This window comes from Berghia stephanieae, chromosome 1 (assembly GCF_034508935.2).
Source record: "Berghia stephanieae isolate SIO BIC M18660-M18661 chromosome 1, UCSD_Bste_1.3, whole genome shotgun sequence".
In the NCBI taxonomy this organism is placed as follows: Eukaryota; Metazoa; Mollusca; class Gastropoda; order Nudibranchia; family Aeolidiidae; genus Berghia; species Berghia stephanieae.
The window spans coordinates 24255277-24270877 of record NC_088360.1 but is presented as its reverse complement, the minus strand read 5'-3'; the positions used below and the strand labels follow the sequence as shown (position 1 = coordinate 24270877).

Sequence of the window (15601 nt, the reverse complement as noted above, 5' to 3'; positions counted from 1 at the left end):
TCAAGCAAAACTGCTCACACTCAATACATTCGTATCTACTCGTACCATTTTTGAAATCCACCGTTCAACACCATTTTAAGAAGATTAACATAATCTAATCAACTAGCTCGACACGCTCTGTTTCACCGGTTGTCATTAATTGAGACAAAATGCACGCTTCACTGCACACCATAAAAAATAATCATAATAACAATAACGATTTGACACGTGTGTATGTACAAGTGTAAAAACAGTTTTTAAACAGATTAACGTTATATAATTTTTATCCCGATGTAACATGAAAATAATTATGTCAAGTATTTATTTTTATATCAATTCTAATACTGTTGGGTTAAAGTTGAATAAAATTAATCGGTTAGATACTCAATGTTATTCTGATACAAAGCTGAATATAATCTATTAAAAGAATTGTATAAATGTCGATATTAAAGTGTAGGGAGAATAATGGAACTGAAATGAATGAAAGAGAGGGAGAGAGAGAGAGAGAGAGAGAGAGAGAGAGAGAGAGAGAGAGAGAGAGAGAGAGAATAAATACTCCCAGTGATAAGTAAATAAATAAGCAAATGGATAAATATTTGAAAAGATGAATATATTGTAATCATATCAATTGTAAAACTATAGATAAATGAGTAAGAAAGAGAAATTATAAATATATAGATTGACTAAAACGAATGAGCAAACAACAACAACAACCAAAACAAAAAGCAAAAAAAAACCCAAAAAACAAAAAAAAAAACAAAACAAAGAAAACACAACAAAACAAAACAAAACAAACAAACAAAAAAAAACAAAAAAAACAAAAACAACAACAATAACAAAAATCAACAAAACATAAAGAAGACTCTTGCGTGTATTTATTGTGTATGTAGACTATGTATTTTAATATCTCACCCATTTATGCATTTTAGTCCATAATAGCACATTGTGCTAGTTTGATAATGGTACTGGCAGACAAATTATCATCATGTTTACCACACAATAAATGACCAAATGTTTTAGTTAAACGCCTATAAATATAATGACCTGTTCGATAAATTGCTCAGTTGGCGATCAGCTGACTGCCTGATCAAATAAAGTTCGAACTTACACATACACACAATACGCAAACAGACAAATGCACACACAAACACACACACACACACGCACACACACACACATACACACACACACACGCACACAGAGAAACGTAACCGGCAGATTATTATTATTTTCATTATCATCATTATTATTAATATTATTGTTATTATTATTTATTTATTTTTTTCATCATCCTCATCATCATCATCATCATCATCATCATCATCATCATCATCATCATCATCATCATCTATCATATATTATATTAATTATTATTATTATATTGTCATCATATCATATTTTTGTCCTCTCATCATCTTCTCTTTCTTCTCTCTCTTCTTCTTCTTCTTCTTCTTTCTCTTCCTTCTTTCTCTTCTTCTTCTTCTTTCTTTTCTTCTTCTTCTTCTTCTTTCTTTTCTTCTTCTTTTTCTTCTTTCTTCTTCTTCTTCTTCTCTTCTTCTTCTTCTTCTTCTTCTTCTTCTTTCTTCTTCTTCTTCTTCTTCTTTTTTTCTTTCTTCTTCTTTTCCTTCTTCCTTCTCTCTTCTTTCTTCTTCTTCTTCTTCTTCTTCTTCTTCTTCTTCTTCTCTTCTTTCTTCTTCTTCTTCTTCTTCTCTTCTTCTTCTTCTTCTTTCTTCTTCTTCTTCTTCTTCTTCTTCTCTTCTTCTTCTTCTTTTCTTTTCTTCTTCTTCTTTCTTCTTCTTCTTTTCTTCTTCTTCATTTCTTCTTCTTCTTTTTATTATTTTCTTTTATTTTTTATTTATTACTTTTATTCTTATTTTTTCTTTTCTATTCATTATTTCTTCTTCATTATTACTTATTCTTCTCTCTTTTTTATTATTTTTATCTATATTTTTTTACTTATTTTTTATATATATTATATATATAATAATATAAATATATTAATATAATTATTAATATAAATATAATTATATTATTATTATATACTATTATTATTACCAATATTATTTCTCGTATTGCTATTATATTATTATTATTATTATTATTATTATTATTATTATTATTATTATTATTATTATATATTATTATTTTAGTATTAATATTATTATTATATAGCATGTATTAACTGTGAAAAGCTCTACATACATTTTTGATATATAATTATATTTTGTTTATATTTTTATAAAATTCATAATTATTTTAAAATCTAATTAATTCTGTCTATAAATAGTAGTTTAATTTTGTGAAAATATAAGATAACACTATATGTAATCTGCCGTCTCAAAGCGGTTTTATATCGGGATGAACTCGGTGCTGCTGGATGTTGAATTTATTTATAGCCTATGAAGCTAGGAGGACACACCCCTGAAAGAATGTCTACACTATAACAAAATAAGTATTGTACTGGAACCCTTAAAGCAGAAGATCAAGGGGAAGGCCACGAGGAATATAGTCAAAAGCTGATATACAGAGAAATGATAAGACATGGATCGAGATTTAAAAAAAAAAAAAGAATAAAAAAAAAAAAATAAGTTAGCTCAAGATAGAGAGGGGCGGAAACTGTTTTGTCTGTGGCCTATAATACCCTGTCCCAGGATGAAAAAGTCAATGATGAATGATGAAGCTTGGGCCAAGATACTGGGCTTAGGGCTAATTTTTCTCGTCACGGTAGAAAATAAAAAGATCATTTTTTTTTGTACGTTACAAAATAAATAAATAATGAATTAAATAAATAAATAAATAGAAAATTAAATAAATACATAAATAAATAAATAAATAATTTGATTTAAAAAATCGAAATTTGTTTATTTTGAAATCATTTAATTCTAAATTCACTTTTTTTTCGATTCATCCCGACATAGTACCATTTTTCAGACGTTGAGTCACATATTAATACTATTAGTGTACTATCTACGCTTTGCCTCCCCCCCTCCCCCTCTCCCCCCCCCTTCTGCATCCATTCTGTGTAGCACATTCAAATTGCATTGTTGGGAGAGAAATAAATCCCAACCTACTCTGTGTGTTAATTTATACTACAATTCAATAGCATATTATTATTGAAGATTGATGAAAATCATCACATTACAGAGCATAGTATCGGTGTAGATTGCCTCACAGTGAGATATTATATTTTGTAGAGTGTGTTGCTAGTAAATAAAAACAAAAACAAAACAAAAAAAAATAAAAAAATTCCAAGCAGCTGTTACGTGGAAGCACCAAAAAGTGATAACTTATAACGGAATAAATAATAAATAGGAATTGCCCTTTGGATTACTCGGATACGCTTTGGTGAGTACATTGTTTATTTTATTGTAATGCATATCATCAGTCATAGGGGTCCCCCCCCCCCGCCCCCCACTGCTTGGTTGGTAAATAAACCACACACTTGTCGACTATCAAGTTTTCCGGCCAAATTGTTTTAATCCTCTCCTTACCAACTATAGCAAAAACGTCACATTCATTACGATACAACCAACATTTTTCTTATTCAAAATTCTCTTGTACATCATAAAGTTTAAAGTAAATGACCAATGTGTTGTAGGGCATGTTTTTGCTTAAGAAATTATGTATCGGAAGAATTTACTGCTATTGTATTTGAGTGGTAAAAAATCTATTTTTGTGTTAGTTGGGTTTGAAATTTTGGAGAAAATCCTGAAAATGGCCGGTAAGGAGAGAGTTGATGCTAACATGGGGGACGCAACGAAATGGAAAAAACAAAACAAAAACAAAAACAAAACAAAACAAAACAAAACAAAACTGTTGAAAGTAAACTGCTTTGATGTAGACAGCAGCTCAAGATCCATGTTTTTTCGGGTTTTTAAAAAAAATCTATTCTATGTAATTCCAATGCATGGAACTTTTATTTCATTTCACCGTTCAACATTCATTGTAGTAAAGTTTAACAACAGTTCGACAACAATAAAACAAAGACTGTTAAGCCAGGACACAACCTGTTTGTGTCAAGGAGGACACAACTCTTGAGAAAGGCCCCTCTAACTGCTACTTACTATGCATTGTATTTCGTTAGATTATCTACTTTTTATGCATGGGGGGTTGACGAGAACTGAACATTTCTTTTGAAATTAAAGTTTAACGTATTCAGGCAGTCAGGGTTTAATTTATTCCTGATGATCATCTAAAAGCAGGTCCTTTTATAAATTAGAGTCCGTTTAAGAACAGAAACAGTTTATCCTCTTAGCTTTAACGTTACGTATATAAAATTAGACACTGACTTACTGACTTAAGACCTTTCGCTTCCTAATAACCCGATCGGGACGCCTCGGCTGCCTCTCTAATCATCCGTGTCATTTCCTTCCACTGTTCACGGTCTTTTGCTGTGGATGCTAATGTCGTAAGGTCTTCCTTTGAATAAGGCAACTTTAAAAATACGAGAGCATAATATTATATACTCAATATCCACTAAACGTGCTAAAAGCGCTATACAAGGGGTTCTAGCTAACAACAACACTTAACATGTCGGACAAGACATGTCGCCTTTTAGGCGATATTACAATTTTTGTTTCCACCAGAGACAACACTGTTAACGGCCAGGTGCTCATTTTACACCTGCGTACGAAGAAAGAATGTGAGTAAAGAACCTTTTCTAAGGACTCAACTCTGCGCCGCTCACTGGGCCTATCACTATTTATCGAGCCCGTATTCAAATAAGAACAAAGAAGACAAGGGGTGTTATTGATGTGCACTTATTAGCAGGTCTGATAACCCATTTCATTATGGGCTCATTGTTTTAATGGAAATCAAAAATTTTTTTTTTTAAATGACGCAAAATATTGTCCATTACAACAATGTAAAACTAGGCCCATAAACGGGTTCGGATGTCAGACCTGCGTATATGTACACCTCGGGTGTTTTACATAATAAATAAATATATCATGATATCTTAAAGTGATGAAAAACTGCAAATTCATATTTAACTTGTCACCCGGCGTCTCAAACCGGTATCAAGTCGGGTGACCCTGATGCATAGTTCAGACCTCTGAAAAGGCTCTTTACTCCTGGCCGTGAACAGCGTTGTTTCTGTTCGAATAAAAATTGTTTCTTCCTACATGCAAAGTTTGTTGTTTTTGGCTTGGGACCCCTTTTAAAGCGCTTTGAGCACGCTTTGTGGATATTGTACTGAATAATAATAATAATAATAATAATAATAATAATAATAATAATAATAATAATAATAATAATATAATAATAATAATAGTAATAATAATAATAATATAATAATAATAATAATAATAATAATAATAATAATAAATAATAATATAATAATAATAATATAATATAATGATAATAATAATGATAATAATAATAATATAATAATAATATAATAATAATAATATAATAATAAATAATAATAATAATAATAATAATAATAATAATAATAATAATAATAATAATAATAATAATAATAATAATAATAATAATAATAATGATAATAATATATAATAATATAATAATAATAATAATAATAATAATAATAAATAATAATAACGATGATAATAATAATAAATATAATAATAATAATAATAATAATAATAATAATAATGATGATGATGATGAGGATGATGATGATGATGATGATGATGATGATAATAATAATAATAATAATAATAATAATAATAATAATAATAATAATAATCACATCATCATCATCATCATCATCATCATCATCATCATCATCATCATCATCATCATCTCATCTCATCATCATCATAATAATAATAATAATAATAATAAATAATAATAATAATAATAATAATAATAATAATAATAATATGATGATGATGATGATGATGATGATGATGATGATGATGATGATGATGATAATAATAATAATAATAATAATAATAATTAATAATAATAATAATAATAATAATAATATTAATAATGCTGAAAACGTATAATACAGCGCTATAACTCGCCGCTTTTCTGGCCAAAATATTAAAATTAAAAACAAGTTTGATTTTTTTTCCAGAGAGCGATGTATCTAGTATTAATCTGAATGGAATTCACCTTTTAAACTCAAGATTTGGAATTTATGATCCGAGGAGATTGAATTCTAATCAAGATTCAATGGTGATTCCATTTTTTCACGTGGTGTAACGGTCTGGTGAAGTTTTCAAGAATTGCATCATTTGTTTGTACTTCTTGTTTTTGTTACAATGTATACAGACGACAGACAGTATTATCATAACGCTAAACAATTAATAAAATAAATGGGGAACTTAATTAGAATAAGTTATAATAAATTGTTGTAACCCTGAATGATAGAACACGGCATAAACGTTACAATAATGGCACTCTCAACATTTTAATGATTACATTAATTGGTGATTTCACCATGGGGGTAACGTAAGGGGTTATTCACCAATGTCCAAAAAGTTTGTTCAATTGTTAAACTGCAGGCATATAGATAGTATGCAGATGACGTCACCCAGGTCTTTGTTATTGTTTTTTGCCATCCGCGTTTATGAGTAATGCTCACTAAACTGTATTAACCTGACTATAAACGTTCATGGATACTCACAGTTTTGTGTGTTGGTCATTTATACTTCCGGATGGCAATGTTATGAGCTTCTTAGTCAAGCGCATACTATCTATATCACATTCGTAAGACCGGTATATAGATAGAATGAAGTTGACGGGTCTTTGTTATTGTTTTTTTGCCATCCGCGTTTATGAGTAGTTCTCACTAAACTGTATTAACCAGACTATAAACGTTTACGGTTACACATGACATAGTTTTGTGTGTTGGTCCTTTATACTTCCGGATGGCAATGTTGTGAACTTCTTAGCCAAGCGCATACTATCTATAGGACTATAGATAGAATGCGCTTGGCCAAGGAGTTCACAACATTGCCATCCGGAAGTATAACGGACCAACACACAAACTCTGTGTAACCATGAACTTTTATAGTCTGGTTAATACAGTTTACTGAGAACAACTCACAAACGCGGATGGCAAAAACAATAACAAAGGCCTGAGTGACGTCATCTTCGAACTATCTATATGCGAGTGTCGCTTGGGATCCTCATTCGCAGAATGACATAAACATGATTGTAAAGTGCTTTTAGCTCGTTTAGTGGATATTGCTCTATATAAAAGCTCAATTAAAAAATTAAAAAAGAAGAAAATCCAAAGAGTAGCTGTACGATTTGCGACAGGATATACTTCGAAAGAATCGGGCTGCATAACTCGGTTCATCCAAGTTTATCTGTTGTTTTTTTTTAGGAGAATGAACCCCCCCCCCCTCCCCAACCACCGAATTTCATATTGCTAATTATTCTAACTTTAGACATACAGTGTTTCCTTCTAACGCTTTATGAGTGTAATCATCATCACTCAGGGGAAATTTGTCTTTAGTGTCAGTTCATTTGGAAGCTATATATGGAAGATATAATATTGGGAAATATCAGGCGTCAGCCGCAATGCAGCGCCGCAAAGTAACTAGGGCGATGTGATGTGGCCACACTACGCGGTGGTGGTCGAACTCGGTACCTTTCGAATACGAAGCAAAATCCATACCGCTGAGCAGAACTCTCCCACCGCCCCCCCCCCCCCCCCTCTCTCTCTCTCCCCCCCCTCTCTCTCTCTCTCTCTCTATCTCTCTATCTATCTCTATCTATCTCTTTGAGGGCCTTTTGGGAAGATTTAGAGAGCGGAGCATGACGCGGCCCGTCTAGCATTCATTCATTCATTCATTCATTCATTCATTCATTCATTCATTCATTCATTCATTTGTATCTCAAAAGACGTGTCATATTTCAATCCATATCTTCCTATATCATTATCACGTCAGCTCAATCCATGTCTTCACATGGATCTATCTCCAGGCCGCATTCTGAAAACAATACAAAACACGTTTTTACGATTTTGGACAGAAAACTCATCCTTCAAATATCGATCGATTAGAATTACCCTCACCATACCAAATATCTCATCTAACCTATGATTAAGTCACCTGGACTCAGTCCCAGGTTTGAAAGTTTTTGACAAGATGAGGATAATTTTAATCGATCGATATTTGAAGGGCGAGTTTTCTGGACAAAATTATTAATACATGTGTTTTTGTTTCTTTCAGAGTACGGCTAGTATGAATTATAATAATAATGATGATAATAATAATAATAATGATAGTGTTATGCGTCTGTGCAAGATTAGCACCTGGTGAATTTGACAAAGAGGTTTTGATAGATGATTAATTGACTCTTTCTGAAGTGTCTTGTGTCAACTAGCCACATAATATTTATGACACATATTGTCGAAAATTGTGTGTCTTGCTCTCCGACAGTTATTAATTTCACGATCCAGTGACGTCGAACAATTACACATAACAAAGGTAATCTTTCTGTGTGTTTATGTTTTATATTATCATTCGACGTATGTATTAGTCAACGCAAAGAAAATAAAGAATAGGTTGTAATAAGCACAGCATGTCGCACATCGGGAATTTTAAGAGGATTTCGATGGAATAATATTTGCTCTAATTAAAAATGCAGAAAATTCTGAAGTGGTTTTTTTGTGTGAAAACAACATTGCTTTCATCCTTTTTTAATTTACCCTGCTCCTGCCGAGTACCACACACACGTATTACAGATCTATACCTTATTCAGACGAATTTTTCCCACTTCACAATGCCTAATTCGATTCACAATTCACGGACTTAGATTTAATTTTAATTTAAGGGGTTTTTCAACAACAGCAGGTGAGGTGACATGACACAACCGATGTTAAACAGGATTTCCAATGAATTGAGGGTTTTTTGTGTCGGGTTGTGTGGATTTCTGGTTTGAATGAATGACACTCGCCTTCGGATTGATAGAGCCATGGTTCGAGTCCTACTCAGAGCGGCGCAATGTCGAGTTTTTGGAGAAAAAACAAACAACAACTGCTCTTTTACTCAGATTCACTCACCGTGCTCAGGTATAAAATGAGTATTCATTTGAGTATTGTTGTGCTGACGAAGGGTTTGTGCCCGAAACGTCCATTGACTGCATCGTTCCTATACGAAGCTTCTCCATTTTCACCCTTTCGTTAATGAGTATCTGGCCGTCTCTATCGAAAATATTGTAACATCGCCCAAGTGTACACACTAGATCTATACACTAAACGTGCTCAAAGCGCTTTACTTACAAGATCAAATTATGGTCGCATTTTGTCTAAGACAACACGGAGAAGCGTGTTTTTGTTTCTAAAAAATATATAATGATGATCCACAGTCTCAACGCCGTATAAAGTCCTTATGGACACGGTCAGACCTACCTACTGGAAAATCTAAAAATTCGTATTTTTGGGGGAGATTAAAATTGTAGTCGCTATAGTTAACTTTAAAAAATCAACAATTTGCTTTTACAAAGATTAAATTATAACACTTGAGAATCCCCAAAATTACGTAGTCTGGCATCAACTTTCATTTTCAATAAGTTTTAATGACCAAGCGAAGCTCATGAAATTCTGAAATTGGAGCCAAATTTTCGAAATTCTACGAATTTTTCGTAAAAGTTGGCAGGTGCTGTGAATTGATTTTAAAACCACAAATGCGAAACTTGGGGTTAATTTATTTTTGGCTATGGTATAAAAGCCAATTCTTACATTGCAAAAAAAAAAAAAAAGAAAAAAAGAAAAACAAAAAAAAAAAAACAAAAAAAAAAACAATAACAAAAAAATAAAAAACCAACAAAAAAACCCAAACAAAACAAAACGAAACGAAGCAAAACAAAATAAAAACAACCAAATAACGAAAATAAAAGCTGACTGTTCATATTTCTTATCATTTTGACTTTAGATCCCCTTTTCGGGTTCCAACCAATGCCGACCTAATACCTTTTGTGACTCATCGCCTGATGATCGGGGGGGGGGGGGGGGGGGGGGGGGGGGGAGGGGCGGGGCATAAAATGCCAAATCATAGTAAAAATATGAGATCAGTTTTAATTTGTTTGTTTCATTTAAGATTTTTAAAAATGCTGTTTTCTAAAGAGCAGTAACCTAAAATTTTATAATTTGGATAGTTTAAACCTAAATTTTATACTTATCTAATTGTTACAGATTAAGCTCTAAATTCAACTTTAAGCAAGATGTCCATCCGGACATCATGCTGTTTTGAAATGATTGGTCACATTATGCGATGGTCACATATATATAGGTCTGATAGCCGGACTCAATTAAGGCCCTGATTTAACAATGTTGTAATGGACTAAATTTTGCGCTGGTTTGAGAGTATTTCCATTACAACAATAACAACTTGGGTTATCAGACCTACATACAAGGACACGTCGGTGACATGATTTTTCTTGCAAGTAAGTAAGTGTTCGTGTTCCAGTTTATTATTCCAACACTTTGTCTACTTAACAAGAAGGCGATGAGCACGTTATGATGCCAGATAGAGGGAATTCTATTTCATTCTCCGAAAAGACACGTATTTAAAACTTTGGCCAGAAAATTAGTCCTTCATATTATTATTATTATATCGATCGATAAGTGACCATCATCTCGCCACAAAAACTCTCAAACCTGGGACTTTCTTTAAGACTTTCTTTGAGAGTTTTTGGCAAGATGAGGGTCATCTAAATAGATCGATATTTGATGATCGAATTTTCTGACCAAATTTTTAAATACCGTTCTTTTTTTCTTTTTTTTTTTTTTCAGAGCACGGCAGTTTTCTGCTCAAGAACCAAATTTTATTGTAAGGAAACATGTGTTTGTGGGCGGGGCTTATGAAAGATGATAATAACAATAACATTAATAGACGTGGGAACAAAACGTTGAGTATAGATGTGTTTCTACTTGTACGGATGTGTTTTCTCTCAGCAGTAGGTAACTAGTAACTAGTGGTTTGGAAAATGTCATCCTGCTCCTTTGCTGTGTATTTACAAAACACCACAATATAGATAGAATGAAGTTGACGTCGCTCGTGTCTTTGTTATTGTTTTTTGCCACCCGCGTTTATGAGTAATTGGATTCAATAGTCTGATGTCACGTCGCCCAGCAACTGGTTCTAAACAAAGAAAACCTGTACTTTTTATTCTTCATGCTGGCTAGAACTTTTCATATGTCTTGTGATCAGAATGTGTAAAAGTCAAAACATGATCAGTTTTATGTTTTTTCCCCCTCTGGATACGCTTTTATGCTCGTCGGAGAACTATTTCATAAGGGCGTCCACCATTGTTCCGATAGTTTAGAACCAGTTACTAAGTTACCATGCGTCATGAGTGTTGAAGCGTATTCTCACTAAACTGTATTAACCAGACTATAAACGTTTAGGTTACACATTATTTTGTGTGTTGGTCCGTTATACTTCCGGATGGCAATGTTGTGAGCTTCCTAGCCAAGCGCATACTATCTATTATCGTGTTTTTGCATCGAAAGGTTGGTAGATTGGCCATATTCAGCTATCTGGTATTTCTTCTATTTAAAAAAAAACTTTGAGCTTTTATATAGAGCAATATCCACAAACTTGCTCAAAGAGCTTTACAAAGGGTCCCTGACCAACAGCAACACGTAACATAAAGAACAAGACATGACACCTGTTAGGCGCCTGTCACAACGCTGTTACGGCCTGGTACTCATTTTACATCTGAGTACGGTGAGATAATGTGAGTAAAGAAAATCCAAAGGGTGACTTTTGATGATAGCCATCACAATGATGGTATTTATGATAACAATTATGATGATGAAGATGATGAGGAGGATGATGATTATAATGATAATGATGAAGATGACGATGGTGATGAGGATGACGATGATGATAATGATGAAAATGATGATGATGATGATGATGATGACGATGATGATGATGATGATGATGATGATGATGATGATGATGATGATGATGATGATGGCAATGATAATGCAATCCGGAATAATCCCTAACCAGTGAATGAATGCATTTGCTGTCTAATCCAGTCCCTTTGATTAGAGCCAAAATAATAATAATTACAAAGACGGAAACGCACGGGATTGCCATCTAAGTGTTGTGGATTGCGTGCACGAGCTGGTGTGATTCTTGATTTTCCTACGCATTAAAACCATCAAGTATCAAACCTTAATTAAAATAATAAAATAAAAAAATAATATCGTAAGAAGATCAAAGTTGGTCACTTCGGATGAAACGATTAATTTGTTGCATATTAAAGACGTCTCTCCCTCTCTCTCTCTATCTCTTTCTCTCTCTCTCTCTCTCTCTCTCTCTCTCTCTCTCTCTCTGAAAACAATACAACAGCCAGCAAATGCAGTGGCGGTCGGTGACTCATAAGCCGCTCATGATATTCCCTAACATGACAGCAAGGCCAAGAACTAAGCTCTGGTTCACATACACAATACAATGACCGCTATATATGGCTTGTCCGATCAAATTAGCACGAGTCACTCGCCCGTCTCACTATAATATATCACTATAAATGATCATCCCATGTTCATATAATAATATTCTTCTGTTTCTATCTGTACTGCCATATTATAATCTGTAAAATAAATCATTTCTAAAATTTTGGCCAGAAAACTAGCTCTTCTAATATCGTTCGATTTACATACTCTTATCTTGTCAAAATCCCCTCAAACCCGGGACTGTCTTGAAGGCTTCCTTGAAGTCTCAGGTCTAAGAGTTTTTGACAAGATGAGAGTCATTTTAATCGATCGACATTTGAAGGACTAGTTTTCCGGCCAAGATTCTTTAAAATTTGTTCCCCCCCCCGTGCACGACAGTTTAGTCCCGTGGTCATTACGGCTAACAATTTGAATCAGACATGGTTTTCCACTCTTTTGTTTAGTTGCTGACATTATTCCCTTGTATAAATTTTTTTAATGACTTCTTCGTGAATTTGATTTAATCCATAATATCTTATTATGGTAAAAAGTATAATCACATAAAAGATAGTAGTCCTTTAGATTCATTAGGCACACGGAGCTGTAGTCTATCCCGGTTTATATATATATATATATAAAACGGACCATAACAATTGCTGCTACCGTTTGGAAAGGACGCTAGTCTATAGCAAAATACTATCTGCCATATCTAACAGATCAAGCTACCCAAATCACAGATGTGTGGATAGGGGGATCAGATAAATTTCTCAACTTCACCCGAGATCATGTGAAGCATGTGCTCTACCAATTGAGCTATTGACTCCCATGTTCACATAAACTGAATTTTAAACAAGTCAGTTGAAACTGTTTCGTAACATGCAGATTTATAGTAAAAGTCATAATTCAACATGCATTTATAAAATGCGCCTCAGCTCATGAAAATAAGCTGTATCTAACCTTTTACGCGGAAATGAATAAAACACAGAAACATTTCAGTTCATTGCAGACGTAAAAAAAAATAAAAAAAAGGAAATAAATCAACCTGTCAAGGAATCTGAGTATCTGACATGCGATGGAAGGAGATTCCAAAATATTCGGTGCTAAGATTTGCTCATCATTTGGTTGGCGACGCATCAATTGGATCTTCTGGTTTTGCTTCCTGACACGGTGATGATGATATTCCTCGTTTTCATATGGCACTTCTTCTGGAGATGTAACTTACTCGCTTAAGCTCCCGGACTCCCTTAGGAGCATTGGCGAGTATCAGCTTTTCTCCCCCAGTTGTATCCACAGATCATAAATGAGAACAGAATGGAAAATAGGGGGTGATACGTCATCAAATGTGGCGCGTGAGAGTTTTGGCGCCGCCATATTTCTTGATATGAAATCATGGACGCTAACCGTTTTTGTCTCAATTTGGACACTTTGACTTGTGCTAGATTAATTTTGCTTTGTCGAAGGAAAATAGAAAAAAAAAAGATCAAGTTTTCGCAAATAAACTGAATTAGGAGCATTATATTACACTTTTGCTACATACATTTTAAGCTCAGCACCACCCATATTCTGTGGCTGTATCCCGGCCTTTCCATAATGTTATTTCCTTGTGAATTCCTCGTCAAAGCCTGTCTGCAATTAGGATTTCCTCCGCATGTTTTAAAGAATGACTTAGAAATCGTCCATGTTGACAGCATTGGAAAAGTATCATCATTTTTGGGAGCTTTTTTATAAAGCGCATTATTCACTAAACGTACTCAGAGCGCTTTACAAGGGGGGCAACAGCAACACTTAACATGTAGGACGGGACATGACGCCTGTTAGGCAATATTACATTTTTTTTTCGGACAGAGACAACGCTGTTAACGGCCAGGTACGCATTTTGCACCTGAGTACGGTGATTAAAGTCTTAATTTCATCTGACAACATTATATGAGCAGGTCACACCCAAATCGGCACCGTTTGCGTCCATGATAGTTCGTCTACCGGATATAAAATAAATGAATTGATATAATAATACATCTTCACATAGATAGACTCACTCCAAGGCAAATCAGATACACTCAAAAACATCTGGCAAGGTAAGGCGTCCATCGCTCTTTGTTTATTAGCCACTCCCACGCCTCGTTCTGAAAAAAGTCCGCGAAATTAAAGGGGAGGCAAGAGAAAATCAGCTGATCGTTAAAATAGTAACAGAAAAGTGGAGGTGCTCGGCAATGAATGCAAAAAAGACATTTAAAACGCCGTAAAAATGTTTAAAAATCACTTAATGTTATACGAGTAATTACCATCCATAACAACCTGTCAAATTCACATATGTAAGATGCCAAGCCAAAATTAATAATAAAATAATAAAGAACACGATTGACCGTTGACTACACATGCATTCGAGTACCAGAAAAATTTTGTAAACAATGTAACAACACAATATAATGTGTAAGTTTCAAAGCAAATGCAACCACAAATAACATCAAAGAAAATGTGGGACTACTGTTTTAATTTCACAAAACCAAACGCATATTTTCTGCCCCCGATATTGAACGTGTAGTTAGTATGTATCGTACAAACAACATTCGTTTAGACAGGTAGTCGGGATTCTAGCGCCAGTTTTATTTGGGCAACCGTGATTGGGATTTCACTCAATGCACTTATTATTATTATTATTATTATTATTATTATTATTATAATTATATAATTAATATATATAATATAATATATATATAATAATAATAATAATATAATAATAATAATAATAATAATAATAATAATAATAATAATAATAATAATAATAATAAGCAGTTGAAAGCAGTCTTTGGTGTATAAGTGCATATGTACATTATTTCTTATAATAAATGCTTCAAAACAAAACAAAACAAAACTAAAAAAATAAAAATAAAGAATAAATGAATAAAAATATCTATTTGGGCATTTACTTACATTAATAGTCTTGAAAATCACAATCACAATCCATGAAAATTAAATATCCCATAATCCGAAGAAGACATGAATTTAATCCAAAATCCAACACAGGAATGTATTTTAATAGGAGACAGATATCCTATTAAAACTATAGCATTACTTGCAAACAACAATACCCCACTCTGCGTTTAACGGGCTTGTGGCCGTCACATTGTAAATTGTGACCGCATTAGGGTAATCGGTGTCCTAAAGACTGACATACAATCAATGAGAACTATAAAGAATCCATTCTAGAATTCAACTACAAACTGAAAAGCATGATGAATATCACTCTAT

At 33.2% G+C, this 15601-nt stretch overlaps 1 protein-coding gene across 2 annotated transcripts in view; it reads left to right on the top strand.

Moving 5' to 3' along the window:
- Nucleotides 1–3003: 3003 nt before the first annotated feature.
- LOC144970722 (inactive tyrosine-protein kinase transmembrane receptor ROR1-like) overlaps nt 3004–15601 on the top strand; it is a 518496-nt gene continuing 505898 nt past the window's right edge. Inside the window, exon 1 of one of the 2 annotated variants that reach the window (XM_078910659.1) lies at nt 3004–3324. The gene's annotated coding sequence lies outside the window, so the exon portion shown is untranslated. The remainder of the gene's footprint in view (nt 3325–15601) is intronic. The other variant, XM_078910670.1, reaches the window with a different exon arrangement.